The sequence below is a fragment of the Onychomys torridus genome, chromosome 20 (genome assembly GCF_903995425.1).
Source record: "Onychomys torridus chromosome 20, mOncTor1.1, whole genome shotgun sequence".
Classification (NCBI taxonomy): domain Eukaryota; kingdom Metazoa; phylum Chordata; class Mammalia; order Rodentia; family Cricetidae; genus Onychomys; species Onychomys torridus.
This window is the reverse complement of record NC_050462.1, coordinates 37,845,734-37,866,676: the sequence shown is the minus strand read 5'-3', so window position 1 is coordinate 37,866,676 and position 20,943 is coordinate 37,845,734. Positions and strand designations below refer to the sequence as shown.

The following is a 20,943-nucleotide window of genomic DNA, read 5'->3' as shown; positions in this document are numbered from 1 at the left end:
CTGTTCTGGTACGTGATGTTTGTCTGCTTGAAATGTCTGCCTCACACCTCCACCTATCATAGGTTCAAAGTGCATTGTAAATTATCCTTCCTTTATGGGGCTTACAGCTTGACAGTCATAATTTACTACTTTTATTATAGCTCTTATCATCGTCCAACTCATTTTTATCAGGCTGTGTACGTGCCTTTCTTGACTCTGCAGGTTATTAGCTCCCGAGGCGGGAAAAGCATGCTCCCTACAGGATTGTACATCTCCACCTTATCTAGAGATCAGTGAGCTCCCTCTCCTGTGTGCAAATTCCACCTCAGCTCTAAAGTGGAAAAAGCTAGGAGCTCCTGTTACCACCGCTAATTTCTAATGGTATGTCCTCCACACTTCTATTCGCTAATATGTTTTTGATTGATGTATTAGAAAATCTTATCACCTCCAGAACTCATTTTCAAGTGCTCTTAAAATTCTCCATATTCACTTTGTTTTGAGCCCAAGGTTAACATTGTTCATGTACTGAAATATGCTCCTTCCTTCCAAAATGCTGCAGGCCACTAGGTCAAACAGTTATGACTCCTGTCTGCATGGACAGTAGGGTTGGGTTTTTTTGGTGTTTTTTTTTTTTTTTTTTTTTTTTTTTTGGCTTTGCTTTAGTTTTCTTAAATAAACAAAGAAAACAAAGCAAAAACAAAACTCTTACATGTCTTACATGTTAGTATTTTGAACTTAATGTCTTATCTTAAGAACTTAAATGCAAACTGAGATCTTGTCACGCCTCTGTAAGGCCAGCAAACACATCTTCACTAGCCTCTAGAAGGTGTGGAGTCTCTAATCGGCATGCTTTCCCAGCCAACTCTGTCTGTAGTATCAGAAAGGCTCAGAAGCTAGAGTGGGCCCTGGTGGCTTTGGCCTTCCTTGGTTATATTTCAGAAAGTACAGGCCAGCTACTAGCCATGAGAAAGAGTGCTTAGCATCTCCACATTGGGAGGTTGATCCCTGGCAAAACCTCACATGGACTACTAAACCTTCTCAAACAGGACTTCTGCTCCCATCTTTTTCTTCTTGCCGAATAGACACCAGCCTCATGTCACCCTCTGGCTGCCCAGGGCTGTGTTGGGAATCCTGTCTGGATGTCCATTTTCTGCATTCTGCTTCCCATTCCTGTGTTTATGAAGTCTCTTGGGTGACCGGTCCCTTTGAGGTCCAATATCTTATTCAATTAGTTGTACGTGTCCATTCTAACAAGTGAGTTACAGTGGTCCACGGCTTGGTAGACTGACTCTTGCAGATCCCACACTGAATTTGCATGGTAAGCTGGACTACATGGAAGCAGTTCACTCGAAGGATAGGCAAGAGGTATGAGTCTGAGGCAAGGAAATGGTGTCTCTGAAGAGACAAGGCAGAGATTCTGGTTCTGATGTGAGAATCAATGGAAATGAGTTCCTGGCATTTGGTGCTGACTCTGCCCTCCTATTGTAAGAGACAGGAACCTGGAGGTTGTTGAAGAGCTACTAATGGATAGCACTTTGGGCAAGGTTAGCTTTTCAATGTCTCTTTCTGCTAATATCATTAGCTTTCTGTGGTGGCTTGAAAGAAAATAGCCCCTGTAGGCTCACAGGGAGTGGTACTATGAAGAGGTGTGACCTTGCTGGAGGAAGTGTGGCTTTGTTGGAGGAAGTGTGTCGTTGTGGGGTGGGCTTTGAGGTTTCAGATGCACAGCCCAGGCCAGTGGTTCATGGTCCTTTCCTGCTGCCTACCGATCTGGATGTAGAACTCTCATCTCCTCCAGCACCATGTCTGCCTGAACACTGCCATTCTTCCCCCGACTCCCATGATGATAATGGACTAAACCTCTGAACTGTAAGCTAGCCCCAATTAAATGTTTTCCTTTATAAGAGTTGCTATGGTCAAGGTGTCTCTTCATAGCAATAAAATCCTAAGAAACTATTATTTAAACAAGTTGTTGTGTGTGTTTTATATCTGTGATCCTGTTCGATCCATGTGTTATGAGTATGTTGATGCACATCTGAGTATCTCTGAGCATGTTGATGATAAACAATACCCCATTTGGAAAACGAGGAAATGGAGGCTTGTAGAGGTTGCCTTACATTTGTTAAGGTTTCTTAATTAAAACAGTGTAGAGTTCATATTTAAATCAAGACCTGTTTGTCTCCAAAGTCCCCACCGTTCCTCACTGCAACTCAATCCTATCCTATCAAAACAGGCAATTAAGCAGTTTCAAACTTTCACACATAGATTTGTCCATTATTGGTTTACTCACCAAATAGCTTTGAACATCTGCGACATGTCATCATTGCTAGGTGCTGAGCATCACAAAATATGGAATCAGAGACTAGTTCAGTGAGCTATGGCTTAGGGAGATTTTACAGAGGTCAGTGGGGGAGAGTTTCATCTTCAGTCTGAATGTTGAAGGACAAGTATGTGTATTAAGCACAACAGGAGAGAATAATCTAGGTAGGCATGCTGGTCCATGCTTTGACTCTAAGAAGGTACCCACCTGTTGTGGGAATTCCACCATTTGGTCTAATGACCAAGTAGATGGAGCATTTTAGCCTCATGGGCATGGTTTTCTCTGAAGATACGTGACCCCTTAAAAACTGTGGAGCAAGGGGTGAGCACTCTCTCTTTGGTGGTCAGAGCAGGAGCCAGCAGTGGAGAAGTGTGGCTTGGAGTTTGGTTCCATCACCCTTGGTCAGGACAGCAAGATGGCAGCAGCTGAATCAGGCGGGGGTGGCATCTCAGCTCTGTTCAGTGTCATAAGTGTACCTTATAGATTTCATTCCTTAATAAACCTTACCTGGCCCCATACTTTCATGTCCCACTTTACCTGGTGCCCAACTTGGGGCTCAAACACATAAACCTGAGATTAAGAGTCTCATCCTCTACCGACTGAGCTGGGGTCAGGGACATTGGGTTAGGCCCATGTTGGGTGCCATGGAAAGTGGTACATGGATGTATGGGGCCAGGTAAGATTTATTAAGGAATGAAATCTATAAGGAAGGTATTCTTACAACACAGAACAGAGGTGAGACGCTGCCCTGATTCAGCTGCTGCCATTTTGCTGTCCCAGCCAAAGGTGATGGAACCAAACTCCAAGCCATGCTTCTCCGCTGCTGGCTCCTGCTCTGACCACCAAAGAGAGTGCTTGACCCTAGCTCCACAGTTTTTCAGGGGTCACATATCTTCAGAGGAAACCATGCCCCCTCATGCCAAACCACTCCATCCAATTGGTCATTGGACCAAATAACAGAATTCTCACAACACCCACCCAGTTTAAGAAGAACAGCACGAGGAGGAAGGAAAAGTGCCCCGGCACTTCTGTTAGACATGCCCAAAGGTTTCTATGTGTATCTAGGTAATGGCATGAGGAAGAAGTAGATCCTGGCTGACAATATGGCAAGGAACAGTCAGGGGAGTCTGGAGCCTGTTGTGATGGAGACTTAGCTTCATATCTAAAGCTTGGAGAACAGAGAGGTGGAGAGTAGATTATGAACACCACCATTTAAGTCAGAACACTACAAAGGAGTCTTGAACCAAACCAAAGACCCTTAGGCAGAGGCTTCTGGGTCTTGCCAAATTTGCTTTAAGGTAGTACTTTGTACACTTTGTACAGAGTGTTTTAGTTAGTAATGCCTGAAATAAGAGAAACAGCTTGAACAAATATCATACCAGAGGAGCCTTGGTAAAAGTTGCTAGATGAGTTCAATTGACTTTGATAGAGCTGTTAAGAACAATTGTGCTGGGACACAGAAGCCATTAACATTAAATAGTATAATACAAAACCACATCCACACACCAAGTGTCCTCAGGCAATATGCAATGATAGAGAAGTTTCAGTGGTTTGGTTGGTTGCATATCACATGAACTTAAAAGGAAAAGGTTATCTGAAGGTGATTACTCAGGGACTCTGGCACTTCACCAAGGGTGATAGTAGTTACCACAAGTTAAATTCAGTCCATGAGGCAGATGCTGCTCCATTTCATATACAATGTCACTCCCTTATAGCTGGTGACTGTGTTTGGGTGGTGAAGGTGACAGATATCAGTTGCTTAGGAATCTCACAAAGTCAGATATAGGGTGTAACCTCAGGCTGAGGGACATCCAGGTTTATGTTGTTTACTACTGTGCTGTGGGCTTCACCTTAACCATGGAGCCAGTTTGACACAAACAGCCTTGCTGGGTTCAAGGTGTCTGTATGGCCTTCTCACTGCTGTGACATCTGACAACCGCAATGTAAGGATGGAAGACTTTACTTCAGCTTGGTGTTTAAGAGGGTCTATCGCTGCAGGGTGACATGATGGCAGGGACACAGAGTGACCAGTCACATTGCAAGCACAGACAGCAATGGCTACTGATGTTCATACTTTAATCTGGAACTCTAGTGATTGCATGGTGCCACCCACATCAGGGTGTCGGTCTCCCCACTTCAATGTAACCCCTTTGAAGACACCCTTCCAGATGCGTTCAGAGGCATGTTTCTTAAGTGAGTATAAACCCATTCAAGTTTGCAATGAAAAGTGACCCACCACAGTGGCCTAATGCGAATGTGTGTTCTCCTCTGCAAAATGATGTAAAGCATGTGCATTTGGGGCTAGTGGGCACAGCATAATCCTTTGTGTTAGGAGAGCTGGATTCTCCCCTGGAGTTTTGCTATAGAATGGCACAGCTAATTTGGAAAGTTTCACTGAGTCTTGGTTACTTAAACTCTGCATAGTGCTTCAGATCCTTCGATATGTAAAGCCCAGGAGCCTAGTAACTGTGAACAGACAGACTTTTCTCTGTCAGCCAACATGAGACCATCAGGAACCAGGAATACATTTAGACTCGAATAGGCAGCATTTACTTTAAAGATCTTATTTTTATTTTTTAATTGCACACACGCGCATGTGTGTGTGTGTGTGTGTGTGTGTGTGTGTGTGTGTGTGTGTATGTGTATTGTATGTGTGTGTGTGTCCCCGCCTGTGCATTTACACACATGAGTGAAGTGTCCAAGGAGGCCAGAAGAGGGCATTGGACATCTTAGTGTTGGATTGACAGGTGGTTGTGAGCCATCTGACGTGATGCTAGGAACCGACTCCAGTTCCTCTGCAACAGCAGAATGTGCACTTAACAGCAGAGTCATCTTTCCATCCCAGGGAATATCTACTTTAAAAGTCAAGGACAAACTGTTCAAGCATGTCCCCCAACACAGGTCAAATTCTGAATGTGTGCTTCAGTGAAGTCTGATACTAAATGCTTCAAGAGAAGGCAATCTGTGATAAGAACAGAATGTTGTATTTTGTAAGGCTTTATGAAAATCTAAAACTAATTTTTTATAGATTGTTTCTCCACTGGACTCTGTTACAAGCTGAATTGTGTTATTGAAAATTTCTTATGTCAGAGTCTAATACAATGGATTATAAACTGTAAGATAAAACAACCCTCTCCTTCTCCTAGTCATGGTGTTTTATTGTAGCAGGAGAGACCCTAAAACATCCCATTCCATCTCATGCTTAACATCAGAGTATTTACTCTGACAAGTGTCGCAGGAAAGAACTCCCTCTCTCCTTCCCCCTCCCCTTCTTTTCTCTTTGTGTGTGTATTGGTATATGTGTGGCCGTCGTGTATGTGTGTAGACATTAAGATGACCTTGGGTATCTTTCTTACTTGGTCTCGATGAGAAATGTCCCCTAGATTGATGCCATTGAACAATTGTTCTCTGGTTGGAGGTGCTGTTTAGGGGGTTTAGGTCATAGACTCCTCTAGAGGAAGACTCATAGTGGGGTGAACTTGGAGCATTTATAGCCTCTCTCCACTTCTAGTTTGCTCTCTATACTATGTGTTTGTGGTTGAAGACATGGTCTCTCAGCTTCCTACGCTATTCACCTGCACCTCTGCCTCCCTGGCCTTTAGCAACACTCCCAGAGTCATGTCCAAATCAAGTCTTCCTTTCTCACTTGCTTGGTAATGTCATTTCATCCCTAGCAACAGGAAAGCAGCTAATGCACTCTCCACTTAGCTAGTGAGGCAGGGTCTCTCCTCGAACATGGGACTCACTGACTCCAGCTAGATGGCTCACCCTGTAGTTCTTCTCTCTGCTTCTTGAGTCCTGGGATTATAGGAAGCCAATTTCCCTGCTTGGTTTTTATGTGGTGGATCTAAACTCTGGTCCTCAAACATGCCTCTAGCCCATCACTTCTTCTCCTTTTCTTTTTGCATGTCCACTTGTATTTTTACTGGGAGACATACAGACTGCATGTGAAGACTACCACCAAAACCTTCATGTTAGCAGTAACAGCTTAAGAAATGTGATGTGGATGCAATTGAGACCTCCTGTGTACTTTTCATAGCTCCACCCATTTTCTGAATCTCATAGTCTTCATTTCTCTATATATATCTTTGTGATCTCACTATGTATTTATGTGTTCTACAACAGTATGATACGATTTAACATGTTTTTCTTAAACTTTATATAACTGCTATCACAGTGTGTATTCCATTTTGTAACTTCCTTTTCCTGCAATATTTTGCTTAGTGAACTTTTCTTCAGATTACTACATTAACTTTAGTTCATTCATGTTCTCCTTGTAAAAGATAAACCAGTGGATACTCAGTCATACACGTTTATAAGCAGTTAGCTTGTTTCCTATTTTTCTGTTGCAAATAATACTGCACGAACTGAGAAAATAAACTTTCTCTAGGAAGCACACACAGAATTGCTGGGCAACAGAGTACGTTCATTTTCAGTTTTTCTCAGCAGACCTTGGCAAGTTGTTCTCCATTGTGTTCATGCTGGCTTGATAACCACCCACAGTGTGTGAGAGTATCGTTGCCCCACACTAACTGTTGACATTGTCAGCTTACATAATCCTGCCAACAACGTGAGTATGAAATGGTAGTTTGTTGTGATTGAACTTGAAGCTGCTCACTATCTTGTAAGAGTGAGCATTCTATTATCTGCCTGACAGACAGTTAGATTGCATCATCTGGGAATTGCCTCCTCTTCTTCCACACGTTTTTCCGTTTTTTTTCTATTGATTTATTTATATTTTTCACATTGATTTTTGGAAGTTCTTGGCTAGTTCTCAATATTATTGTTTTTCAAGTACTTCTTTTATGAATATCTTCCTGAACATAGAACTTTTCTTTTCTTTTTTTGTGGTTTCTTTGTGTGGAAGTTGAAAATTTATATATAATTTATAAGATTACATATAATATTATAAATATATAATTGATTATATCTACGTGTTCATTCTGGTTAGTATCTTTCATGTTTTTATTTAATAGCTCATTTTCAATATAAGCTCAGGTAGATTCACCATTTATTTTCTTCCACATGTTGTTTTGCCCTTAATAAACATTGAATTGAATTATGTATGTGACATCACATAAGGGCATATTTCTTTGTCCTCCCCATCCCTGGGGGTAGCTAGCTGCTCTAGCACCATTTATGGAATAGGATACCACGCCCCACTGAAAATCTGAGACATGCCAGCCATGTTCGAATAAGTATGAGTATCTTCAATAACAATACCATATCATTCTCCAATCTACTTTAAAATAAATGTTATACTGAATTAGCTACTCTAGTCTTAGAATAAGCTGACTTCTGCTATGTTAGGTATTGCGTTGGCAATTCAGATGAATTGCTTCCTCAGATCAGCGCACATAGCGACGTGACTTCAACGCTCATGCCGTTGAACATTTGAGTCTGTTTCTCCGCCCTTGGAATCAGGGTTTGATTTGCTATTGGCTTTGGGCATCAGAACATGACAGAGGTGACTCGGTGCCCGTTCCAGATGTAGAACTCAAGACCCTACCTGCTTCCATCTCCCTCTTGTGGAACTTGGCCTCAAAGCTAGCTGGAGCCAATCCACGCTGAGACAATATCAGGCCAGCCATTGCTCTGCCAACCTACCAGCTGTCCACATGAGCAAGCTGTGTCAGTACAGCCATGCTGGATTCAGAGCACAGGGAGTACATGGCCAACTCATAGACTCACAAGACAGAATAAATGCAGTTGGGTTACACGGTTGTTTCTTCCATCATATAAGACCAGTCTCATCCCTTACTCTGTTACTCAATGCATGTCAGTTGGTCACAGCCTCATATACTTCTATACATATTTAGAGAACTGGTTCATCAGATAGCATGACCAGTTTAGCACTCTTATGTAAAAATCAATTCCAGGGCAGCATCTTTTGTTGCCAAGAGAACCTTCCATGATGCCACCTTAGTTTATTCCCCAAAGGGAAGCTAACATGGCCATTTCTTGCCTTATTCCTATAAGTTATTAATTTATTTGTATTGGCTTTATCACAGTATACTGCCAATTATTGTAAGAGGGGGTTCTGTTGCTATAGCAACCAAAAGTGATACACGAGTGCTTCGACTTAATTGAAACCATAACAGTCTTTGGCCACATTCCACATACTTTCTTGGCTGTCTTCACTCCTGAGGTTAGAAGAATGAGGAATATTCTCCAGTTCTGCCAGGAACTGATGTTTCCTATCTGTTTCTATCACTACACTATTAGTGAATACATTGCTCTCTAAATTTACTAGCTTCTCATCTTCAGGATAGTACAAAGCAACATGAATTCAACCTACATTTGATAGTCACCTGACATGTACTTGGCACCAGGGTGAGAAAGATAAGGGAGATATACATGGACCCCTCCCCTACAGAATTTATCACGTTGGAGAGGTGGAACATAGCACATGAGCTCAACCACTCTTTACCATTAGGATAAGGGCTGTGAAAAGTAAGCACAGGCCAGCTAGTGGGTGTCAGTTATAATTTGGCTGCATGAAGATTCCTGTAAAGAATAAAATGTAAGAGCTGGCAGGACTGGGAATAAGCTGGTGTTTGCAGCAGCACTGGGCAAGGGCCTTCTGTCAAAATTATGATACATGAGACAGTCTCAAGGGGGAGGAGGTGGAAGGAGACCGCTGTGGGCTGAGCACATGGGGGTGAGAGAGATTGGAGATGCTTCTAGTAGAGCAGGCAGGGGACCATCATAGTGATTCCTGTATAGACTCTGCTTGTCTGCCCAAGAACTGAACTGGAACGGTCTAAGGGGCATCCATTTTAGGAACAGTCATAACCCCTGTGCTCCAAGCAGTAGTTTCAGAGGGAAGCAGAGTGAGCCTGCTGGTACCCTAGCAAGCCCCGGGTCTACTGCTACATCACGTCCCTAGGAGGATGGGTGCAGATCTGCTGGGTGCTAAACCCACATTCCAGTCATTGGATGTCAAGTGCTATAGCTCTTCATACTCAAGGGCATTTTTCTTCTTACAATAGGTTTCTCCGGGTCATCTTGCCAGGACTTCTATCACTGGAAGGCCTGCTGGACCTGGACCAGCTCAGGTGGGCTCATACCAGAGCCTCTGGCTTGCACAAAGGTATGTACATCCTGAAAGAGCACTACATCAGCACAGGGTCAGGTCTTCAGCAGCCTTGGTTCTGTCTCTCCGCCTAGCTTCTTCACTGTCAGCTTTCAGTATCTCCATCCTATGTTTTGTCCTATCAGAAAACGATTTTCCCTCCAGGTTCCCCGACCACAAGCAAACCCACAGACTCTCAAGGGACAGGACATACTGTATAAGACCCTAGGATGTAGCCTAACTGGGGACTTCTAGGTCCTAGGCTTTAGAGCTGGGTCCATGATAAAGATTCATGATTACCTCACTCCACTCCACCAAGATGAGCAGACTTCTGAGAGAGTGGATAGATTTGTTATGTTTGAATTTATTTTTTTATCCTTCTTTAGGCTTGTATTCTTTTAGGTTGCTCATATCATTTCTTCCTCTCCTGAGAATGCCAGGACCAACAGCTCCAGTCTCCACGTTATTTCCTCTTGATGGAATGTCAGTCAACAAGAAGTCTTTCTCTAGCCAAGGAGGGGCTGGAGTATTCTAAGATAGGCCTAACTGAATCCCTGCAGGAGCTGGGAGCAAGGCTAACATCAGGTTAAGTGGAGTTTGGTGGCCACAGTCCAGTGTCAGGACACAGCAATTATGCACACTAGGAGCTAGTTCCTGCCATCTAGATCCCAAACAGTTCTGCTTCTCTCTAGCTCTATTTACTTCCATTAATTCCCTCCTGTGCTTAGATTAGCCAGAGCTGGCTTCTGTTGTCTGTGATGGAAGAGAAGTCTAGCCCGCAGTTTGTGAGCGTGTGCATTTCCCTCAGGTGTAGTCTGTTTTCAGTTCTCCAGAGAACCTGCACTCTGAATGAGTCACTAGATGAGGCAGGCCTTTTTACCTTTGAGGGAAGATTAAAGATCTTCATTTTGCAGGTTAGCAGGTGCTTAGGGGCCCTGAACTAAAAATTGTGGCATATTTTTGGCCTTCTCTAGCAAAGCAGAGTTATTTTGATAGAATGAGTTTTTTTCAGGAAGTCATGAAAATAATTATAGATAAGCCCTACATTGAAAAGGTAGCCCTGCCTTCCTAGAGATGAGGTTGGCTTTTGCAGCAGACCTAGTCTTTTCTGGCTTGAGGGACTAAGACATGCCTGGCCTCACAGTATCATTCTTCCTAGTCAAAGTGCTCTTCCTGCACCCACAAAGTTATGGGCAGCTGCAGGGTCAGGTTGGGATATGTTGGGTTTGGCTGGAAGCCAGCATCCACCCAGGTTCCCCAGCAGACATCCTAGAGGTGTGCAAATAGCTGGGCCTCTGGAATATTGCAGGCTGTGGGCAACCAGGAGGTGTGTTTGTATGGGTGTAGTATATATCTGTGTGTGTATGTGTGTGTGCATGTCTATGTATACCTTTCTGTGTGTCTCTGTGTCTGTCTGTCTGTGTGTGTCTGGATCGCGAAATTATTAGACATTCACATTCTCTGTGAAATACAAATTGGAGGGTCCATTCTACTATTCTAGAATGAAAGGCTTTCAAAGAGAAAGAGGAAAGAGAGCTGAGTGGAACGATTCCCTTGCTCTCCTGAACTCCCTTTCTGTCTTCAAGTCCTCATCATGGAAATTAGGAAAAGTTCTGGAAACACAAGAATCAGCTGACTCATGACCATTAATGACTATGTGACCTACAGCCAAACGCCTTTGATGGCTAGAGTGCTTTCTTCTAATTGGCCGCCTGCTCCATGCCAGCCATGGACTAAGTATGGGGGGGGGCATTCTTTTAAGTCACTGAGCTATTAACGGCCTCATCTATGCTGGAACTATGGAGTTATAAAATATTCATGATGTGATCTTTGCCTGCCAGATGATAATCAAAGGTAAGGAAAGGCAAAGGAAATGACTAGAGAGAGGAGAGCTAAGAGGATCGTGCGCCTAAGCTTGGAGAACTTCTGGGTAGACATGCATCCATTTGCGCTGTCTACATGGAGGGAGTCCTAAGAATAAGCTAGCAAGTCGAAACCCAAAACCTGGCCATGCAAGACCCGAAGCCCCAAGAAACAAACCAGGAAGCAGGATCATACCACGGCTTGCACATCTGTTTCCTAACAATGTAAAAGACCAATGAAACAAGCCCTCTTCTGCTCTCTTAACCATTTCCATCTATCGCTACTCTGCATGAGAGTTTCTGGAGAGCACCAAGTACTAGCTAGCATACGATAGTACCAAGTGCCAGAGAGCACCAAGTACCCCACAGCATCATCTGTGTGCTTATAGGATGATCTCTAAACTCCTTTGCATCCTCTACTACTCACATCACATCTTTAGTATGTAGTGACAGTCTTGTGAATTAGTCTCTCTCTTACACACACACACACACACACACACACACACACACACACACATACACATACACAGAGAGAGAGAGAGAGAGAGAGAGAGAGAGAGAGAGAGAGAGATGACAGACAGACACAGAGACCCAGAGAGATGGAGAATTAGAGACATAAAGAAGACAGAGAGAGAGCTCCTGCCTTTCCTTGTAATCTAGGTTCTCAGCTCCCTGAAGGCTCCCAATTCTTTGACCCTATTGCATTGCCACCCAGCCTCTGTTGACTCTTGCTTCCTTCTGCCCACAACACTCCCTTTCTGTCCACCTCCCCTTGGCAAACTCCCGTTCATTACTCAACACTCAATTAAAGAGTGGCTGTCTTTATGAAGACTCCGGATCCTGACTTGTGTTTACAAAACTCTCGCTTGTGCTTGTCTCCACCTATGCTCTGGGGACAGTGCCCAGCTTGCTCTAGTCTCTTCCCTCCCAGTGTTCCCCTTCTGGGGTGCATGGTTTGTGCACAGCAATCAAAGGGTCTGCTCCCGAGGAAATCTGAGCTGTCATCCATGTGATGGCTGAGGGGTTGAGGTGTACCAGACAGGATCGTGGCCATCAATGCATTCCAAACCTTCCCGCTGGGATATAAAGAGAAATGGAACTATTATTGGAACACAAGAGGAAACGGAGGCGTGGGGGAGTTGGAAATATTAATAGGACAGACATCTCTGTTCCTGAGCTTCATAGAGATTCCAGTATTGTCATGCTGCTCTCCTGGGTGGATGAGGGTTGGGGACAAGAAATCCCCATTCTAGAAAGGGGTATGCTTTGTTTTGGTTTTTGCCATACCTTGATGATTTTAATAGACATGTATAAGCTGGAACGTGGGCAGTTCAGCTTTTCATTACCCAACTTGGCATTTGCTCGTGTGCACACAGCTCCCCGCAATCCTTATCATAGCCTGTAACCACATCCCCTGCTGGGTCTAATGCTAAATCAACATCATCAGTTAAAAACAAACACTGACAGGTGCGTGGCACACTGAGCTAAGGGAGGGCTTTTATGCTAAAGCAGGCATTATTCAACTGCGAGGTGGGGGGAGAAAACCTCTCCCGATATGGCCAGCCCTTTGGGGGTCCCACACATGGGGTGGGGGCAGGGGTAGCTGCCAAAAGCTTGGGAAAGCTGCTAGGGTCCCTCCCATACCAGGCCCACCTGGAAGAGGGCTGGAAAAACCCTCAGTTTCTGTCCCAGTCACTAATTAAAGATCCCCAGCTTCTTAGCAGAGGTCCAGGCAAGTGTTTCTGAGAGGCTGAACCCAGCTGCAGCTCCTGGTGGGGACTGGAGACTGGCCAAGGTCAGGAGATTTTTCAGAGATCTTCTTTCAATGGAAAAGGTAATTTTTTTTTTTTCAGACCCTGCTCACAGCCCCAGGTCCTACACAGTGGAGTCCAGCTGCTCTAAAAGACTTCTCGAGTCTTTACTGTGAAGCAGTGTTCTGGAAGTTTCCTGAACTAGGTGACAGATCCTGAGTTATAGGCTCAATTGTGGCCATAATAACACTGCTTCATAATAACATAATAACAAAAACACTGGGTTTTTTTTCTGTCATTTGGTTTTTGGTACTGGTGATAGATCCCCGGATTCTCACATACTAGGCAAGTACTCTGCTGCCAAGCCATACCCCCACCCCAATTACAATGGGATGGATGCAGCATTTACTGCTAGGTACTTGACCTCAGAGAATGGGTCATCAGACCTTTAGTGTATTGCCCTAGATCTGGAAGATGCACAGCTGTGCAACTGGGTGTGTGTATGTGTGTGTGTGTGGCATTTCAAATGGCCAATGCCAGGCTTCACCCCCGAAGATACGATTTTTGTTGTTTGGGGTAGCCTACGTTACAAATATAAATAATACAAATTAAATTATATTTATGTTGTATGTTGTACAAATGAGTGTGTATCTGAGGGTATGTATGTGTGTGGTGTGTGAATATGTGTATATTGTGTGTGAGTGTATGTGTTGTGTGTGTGTGTGTGAGTGTGTGTGTGTGTGTTGTGTATGAGCTGCTGTTGTGTGTACTGTGTATGTTTGTGTGTGTGACTGTGTGTGTTGTATGCGTGTATACGTGTGTGAAATGGTTGTGTATCCAAGAACTTTAATCACTCACAGAGTGCCTTCAGCACTAGTAGCCATTCCCTACTATGTCATCCGTGGTGAGCACTGAGGAAGAAAGGTCCTCAACCCTGGTAACCCAGTCAAGGAAGATCTGGCATGGCACCACACCATGATGAAGCCCAGGAAGAAGGCAGGGGCAGCCTGAAGAAGAGAAGTAGTACAGAACAGATGTTTGTTTCACATTTGCTGGGGTGGCCATGGAGATGCGCCAAGAATGAGGACCACAGAGGGTGAGCACCGTTTCCCATCTCAGAGGGTTCCAGGAACTCAGCGGCACTGAAAAGAATTACCATTCACAGAGAAGTGTTTTAAGAGAGAACCTTGCCCTGTAAACCACATCTGCTGGAGGCAGGGGGTTGGGCAGGGAGCTGGAAAGCATAGCATTGTAACCCCTTGAAAACAGGACCTGGGCTGTGTGGATGGAGGAGCTGGGAACAGCAAGTCTCGCCAGCCCCTCAGGTGCCCATCTGGAACCAGATGTATCAATCACGAGTCATAAGACACACATTTGAAAACCATAAAATTCATGACTGTTAAAGATAAACTATTTTAAACTAGGGAGAAAAAAACCACGCAATTTTATCACCCACATGTATCAGCTAGTTCATATATTTCTTTATGATGTTTTTTCTGGAGATAACTTTTGAGCATAACATTACCATAAAGTATATGCAAATATCATCTCAGTCTTCCTTCTCTACTCATTACAAGGCTGTTTATTCTTTTCATTGCTTCTCTTCCTTGTAATAATTATATTAACAGAGATGAGTTGTTGCTGGGTTTTCAAAAATTGAACGATCTGTGCACTCATTCTACAGGGAACATTATTGTAAACACCTGCTATTGATAAGAGCTTATAATTGTTATAGTTAAGTCAGTAACTTCCAAAGTATGTACTTAGTGTGTATATGTGTATGTGATTATATTCATATATCTAATATGAATACATAGTATCCTTCCTTGTACATATGGCATAAAATCAGAGGGGTTTTTTTTGTTGTTGTTACTTGAAAACAGCCATGAAATCAAAACAATTATACCTGTTAAAACTACAAGATCGATAAAATTCAAACCAACATTAATTAAATGTGACATGCAGTGTTTTATGCATTTAATCGTTGCTCTCTGGGCTGAGCAAGGCACATGGCCTTCCCGGTGGAAGAGGGCCATGCTGTGGGCTCAGTCAGTTTTTCCTGCTCCTTTTCCCTGGCCTGTGCTCTCAGAAGCTTCTAGATGCACAGCCTGCAGGCATCTCTTGCCCCGACTTGGCATCAGTGCCTGCTTTGTATCAACACTGGTTTTCTTCTACTCTTCCCAGCTCACAGCAACTCAAATAATACCACCTGGTGCCCACGGAATCACAAGCACAGATTCCAAACTGAGCCCTAAAATCAAATCCAAATGGGTCTGTCAGCTAGGTCAGAACACAGCTGTGTTAATTCTTACATCGTGATGGAAAGGCAAACATAAACGTAAAAGCGTTTCATTAAAAACTTCCAAACACAGGCGAGTCACCCTCAGACCACCGTTGTTTTGAGAAACATTGGTTTATTTTTAATCTGTTAAAAATGACATGTGCCTGGAGAGATGGATCGGTGCATAAGATTGCTTGCTGTGCAAGCTCGTGGACCTGAGTTTGGATCCCAGCACTTAGGTAAAAAAAAGCCAGGTGTGGCTGTATTCTTGCTAGTATGGAGCTGAGACTGGAGGATCGCTGGGACTTGCGGGCTACCAGCCTAGCTGCAGGTTCAGTGAGAGACCCCATCTCAAAGCAATAAGGCAGAGGGAGATAGAGTAGACACATCCTGGTGCCTTCTGGCTTCCACAACCACAGTCAGGTGTATCTGTACACATACCTGTGCAAATACCACATTCATATGCTCACACACACAGAGACACACATTAAAAAAAAAAAAACAAAACAATTTTTTTGTTTGTCTGATCAGATGATTGGCTTGACTCTAGTTGCTAATCCAGAACCACTCAGTCACGTGATTTCACCTCACAGGCAGGGGAAGACAGAGGTTTGTAGATGTCATGGAGCCTACTCAGCTCAGAGAACGAAGAGGTCGGGTGAAGCCGCAACCCTTATCTGGCCTCTGCCACTCGCAAGCCAGCATTCTTGGGTAGGGGAACCTCAGCCTGCAAGTCTTTCAAAAATGTTCTTCCCTTCTCTGGTGTTTAATCTGTTTGTGCCTAGCAGGATGAGGGCTGAACATAATGGACGGCTTTCTCTTCCTTGGGGAAGAGCTAGCGTCTGTTATTGGTGATGGGCTCAACTGCTTTTGAAAATAGCCGCATGAGGAAAGGGCCCTTTAAGAGGTTTCAGTGGATCTGGCAGTAGCTTTGGTGGCCGGCAGTCGCTTGCCAGCTATTAAATGGTTCTGAATATATGAAGATTTGTAATTTCCTTCTTGGAAGGGCTCTGCCAGAAAGACAGAGTCACGTGACCCGATGCCGGCACGCACATTGGCGCAGGCAGGTGCTTTGTTTTTCCGCAGACTGATTCTGGAAACCAGTCAGTTTGGTTTGGTATTTCATCTTTTTTGGCCCGGTACACAACCTGGCACGGCTCACGTTACCCCTGCCATGTACCAAAGTTCAGCATTCCAGATCAGCCAGCCTGTAATTACATTGGGAGAGCCAGTTTTATTCTCTTAGTGAGCAGATTGACAGATCTGTTTAGAAGGCCGTGCCCTTAGGCTCTCTAGGAGCCTGGGCTCACTTCCTAGTGCTCAGGCAGGCTCTGCCCCAGACCCTTCTGTGCACAGGTGACGTCCCACTGTGCGGGGTTGCTGGGCCCAAACTGGTTTCCAAACCTGTTTGTCTCCTCTGGAGAGGTCTTTAGCTGCCCAAAGGGAAACAAAGCAAGGAGCTGGGACGGCCTAAAGGCTCAGGCTTACCTGGCATTCAGAGTGAGTGGGAGTGCGGGTGGGGATGGGAGTGGGGGAGGCAGCCGCAAACCTCATGCTCCTAAGTGCCAGACAACTTGGCCTCTGACCCTTGAAGACAAAAGGTGGGACCCGGGCATCCTTTGTCTGACTTCCTGCCATCTCTTCAGTGGTTGAAGGCAAGGCCTTGAAGAGCAGGGTTAGGCGCAAAAAGCAAGATATGTAAGGAGGATACTTACCACTGGTTCCGGTTCCAAACCACTTAGAGATTTTTACTGAATATGAATGAGGGGTGGAGGAAAGGGGTGGAGCTACTTTCTAATCCCGCTCCTCCCCAAGGTGTTCTGCAACCCAGTTCTCTCTCTCTCTCTCTCTCTCTCTCTCTCTCTCTCTCTCTCTCTCTCTCTCTCTCTCTCTCTCTCTCTCTCTCTCTCTCTCCTCCCCTCTCTCACCGTGGGGTCCCTTGGCTCTAACCTGTCAAGGTCTCTCACCGTTTAACCGCCTTCCCTCCTGCCCCCCAAGTCTGGCCCCCAGTGCTTAGACAATGTTGCACAGATGTGCAGCAGGTACTAAACATTCCCCCTTATGTCTTCCCAGAACACATGCCAGGCACTCCCCTAAGAGTATGAACTCACCAAGTATGAACTCATTGAACGATCACAACAACAGGCATAAGAAGTTGGTCTAAAGCTGATCTCTATTTTGGAGGTGGGTACAGTGGTTTAGATGTGAAGTATACCATCAAAATGTTCATCACTGAAGGTTTGGTCCGTAGCTGGTGGCTCTGTTAAGAGGTGTTTAGATCATGAATGTATTAGCCCCATACATGGCCTATTCGTCAATGAGTTCATATTGAATGGCAAAGGAAAGAAATAGGGCCTGGCTGGATGAAACAGGCTTCTAGATGTATGCCTTTGAAAGTATATCTCATCCCTGGCTCCTTCTTCCTCACTTCCTGTTTCTCTGCTGTTGTGAGATGAACACCCTTCTCTACTGAAAGGCTTCCAAACCTGGATATTAAGTCTCTCCACCAATGCAGTAAGCCAAATTAAAAAAATAAAATAAAAAGACCAGGTTTATTGGGCAAAGTGTTCGCCGGGTGACCTTTCTGGTCCTCAGAGATGAGACAGGAAAGAAGACCAAAAGAATCACATGGCCGCTCTCAAGAAGGCAGTTTAAATACCCTGTAAGTGTGGTTTTGAACAGTTCTGGGGGCTGAGGAGCCACCTCTTGGTGGGCTTTCTGAGAGAGCAGGCCTGCTGAACATCTACCACATGACCATTGTTAACATGATAGTTTGCTTTACCAGAGACTGCCTCTGGAGTGTTGGGATTATAGGTGTGTACAACTATATGCAGATTCTGGGTTTTTCTGGAAGAGTCTCACTCTTGTAGTCCAGGCTAGCCCAGAAGTCACTATGTAGCTCAGGCTGGCCTTAAGTGTCACTAGAAAGTGACACATTCCTTAGAAACCCTATATACAATCACAGCACAGTTCTTGACCCTTTTGCCTTCCTCTAGGACATCACTTTCTTCCTAAACACCTAGTTCTGTATATAAGCCTTATGTTCCCCTTGATCCAAAAACATCCATATGACAATGAACCAACCTTATAGAGTTGTTATAAAAATTGAAGGATGCCAGCCTTACATGTGCTTACATAGGTAGACTTCCTCCCTCCCAGGGAAGTCTGAATATCACTGTGCTCCTCATGCTCGGAATCACAGAGCTCAATGTCTAGTATGTAATAGACACCTGTCCTGGTGGGCTCTTTGTCCGCCTAATGCATCTGGAGTTGTCTGGGAAGAGGAGCCTCAGTTAAGAAAAGGCCTCCATCAGATTGCCCGTAGGCATGTCTGTAGTGCCTTTTCCTGGTTAATGATTGATGTGGGTGAGTCTACCCCATTGTGGGGAGGGTGGTACCACCCTAGGGGCAGGTGGTCCTGAGTTGTATAAGAAAGTAGGCTGAGAAAGCCGTAAGGAACAAGCCAGTAAGCAGCACCTCTCCCGGGCTTCCATTTCTATTCCTGACTCAGCTTCCCTCAATGGACTAAGATCTGGGATATGTAAACCTCCCAAATAAAACCTTTCCTTTCCAAGTTGCTTTTGGTGTTTTATCACAGCGACAATGGACACCCTCAGGCACCCTCCAAGACTGTCCTTAAACAAATAGATGGTGCCAGCAGTAGTGACAAGGTGTCTATGCTAGTCTTCATTCAGAAGGTCCACACGGGTGTATCTAAAGATGATGGCCACAGAAGCATTTGTTTGCTTTTTAATTTCATTTAATTTTGTGGTTTTGATACCTTACATCAAAAGCTGGTCTTGAACTCATGACCATCCAGACTCCTTGCTTCTAAGTATTGATTATAGAGTGTCCCATCAGAGCCAACCTCCATATAAGCATTTGTAAATCAGCTCTGGGCCCTTACCAGTCCTTAGTGAGACTTCTCTTGATTTATAACAACTCAGTTCATCTGACATCACTAATGGTTCTGAAGAATTTTTTTTCTTTTTTTTCTTTCTTTCTTTCTTCCTTTTTTTTTTTTTTTTTTTTTTTTTTTAGGAAAAAGCTGTTCCAGAGAAGCGAGCCCTTTAAAAATGGGTTAAGTCATGATGCCTTCTGAAGCGTTGAAGCAATTTGATGTATCCTGTTTTCCGAGGAGAGCAATTTGAGAGAATATGTTCCCTTCTGTCTCTCTCTGTCATGTTCTCATTGGCCCTTTCACAAATTAATCTGAATAAAGCAACTTCCCCTCAGCGGTGAGTTAAAATGAGATGCCGTTCACATGGTTATTATTTCATTGCGTCTTTACACACATTCCTCTGTGCTTTTTAATTATATATAATTACTAGGGAACAGGGAGTAAAATCTGTTTAATCTAAAATGAAACATGCTAAATAGATAACGTTTCTAGTTCCTGTTTTCTTCAGTTTTTAAAGGTATGGCTCTAACTTAGTCTAACTGGATTCATGAGTATATGGCTAGTGATTCCAGAAAATGTAACTTATGTGATTAAGCATTATTTATTTCATGTGCACCCTATTTCTTTTTAAAGATTGTCATGTAGTGTATCTACTCGAGTGATGACATCTGGGGTGCCATTATTTGAAACGCCAACTTCCCCCCCCCTTTTTATAAAATAGTTGCAATTAACGGCAAACAAGAGGTAAACTCGATGGTAGCATATGGTGACTTTGATATGACACTGTGTTTTTTCTGCAGTTTTCAGTGTGTGTGTTTTCAATGGAGAGAGATCGTATTAAAACCTGTTACAGGGATCATATTAAAATGTATGAAACCAGTCAAGAGGCAGCACAGCCTGGTAGTCAAATCTCAGATGCTCGAGACAGTCTTCCTGACTGAGCTTACTCTTGGCCTTAGCCATGAATCATGGGTAATTCATATAACTTCTGTGTACTCAATCTCTTCCTCTCAATCTCCTGGATACAGCAGAAACCACTTGAGAGGGTTACAGTAGATTCCTTCCTGAGCCTGTAACCTCCCTAGCCATGGGCTTTGGGCCAGGTTAATGGTACCAGGCGTAAATTGCCTCTTGTGGAGCAGGACTCTACTTCAATCAGGAAGTGAATGGTTACCCCATAATTGTCATGCCACTAATACACCGAGAGGTACATCTTCCCCAGCAGGTCAGTATTTGGGTGGATAATGATCCTCTCAGAAGCCAAAGGTTACTAAATAAAAATCCTACTACCAAGTGTGGGGTACCTCTGTATGAGTTGTTGGCTAGGGATACCTCAGAGCCCAACCCTCAAACAATACAGGCTAGATCTATTGCTTTTGGTTGCCCACCCAAACTAAATGATGAGATCCTATTGCTGAAGACACACACACTGTAGTTATAGGACATAGAGAAATCAGGCTGGAAGAGAGCTGGAAGCTTCCTCTATCAGAAAGTGCTATGCAGGCCCCTGAGGCAGAAATTCAAAGTCTTGCTTGAGTATGAACCCTGTGAGCCACAATGACAAGCCATACAAAACCCCACACTTTTCACCCCAAAGTCCAACTTTTTAAAAAGTTTGAGATAAGATACAGCTTTTACTTCAGTTCTGATGGTGTTGTAATTGATGCTCTGTTGTTGTGAACAGACACCATGAGGCAACTCGTATGTAACAAAACAAAACAAATTCAATTTGGGGCTTGCTTACAGTTTCGGAGGGTGAGTCCATGACCATCAT

The 20,943-nt window shown here is 44.0% G+C and overlaps 1 long non-coding RNA gene across 1 annotated transcript; it reads left to right on the top strand.

The window, feature by feature from the left end:
• The first annotated feature begins 15,893 nt into the window (after positions 1-15,893).
• Positions 15,894-19,466, top strand: LOC118570882. Its single transcript, XR_004943264.1, has 3 exons — positions 15,894-15,979; positions 17,342-17,452; positions 19,310-19,466. It is a non-coding gene; the product is annotated as an uncharacterized LOC118570882 (long non-coding RNA).
• The last annotated feature ends 1,477 nt before the right edge of the window (positions 19,467-20,943 follow it).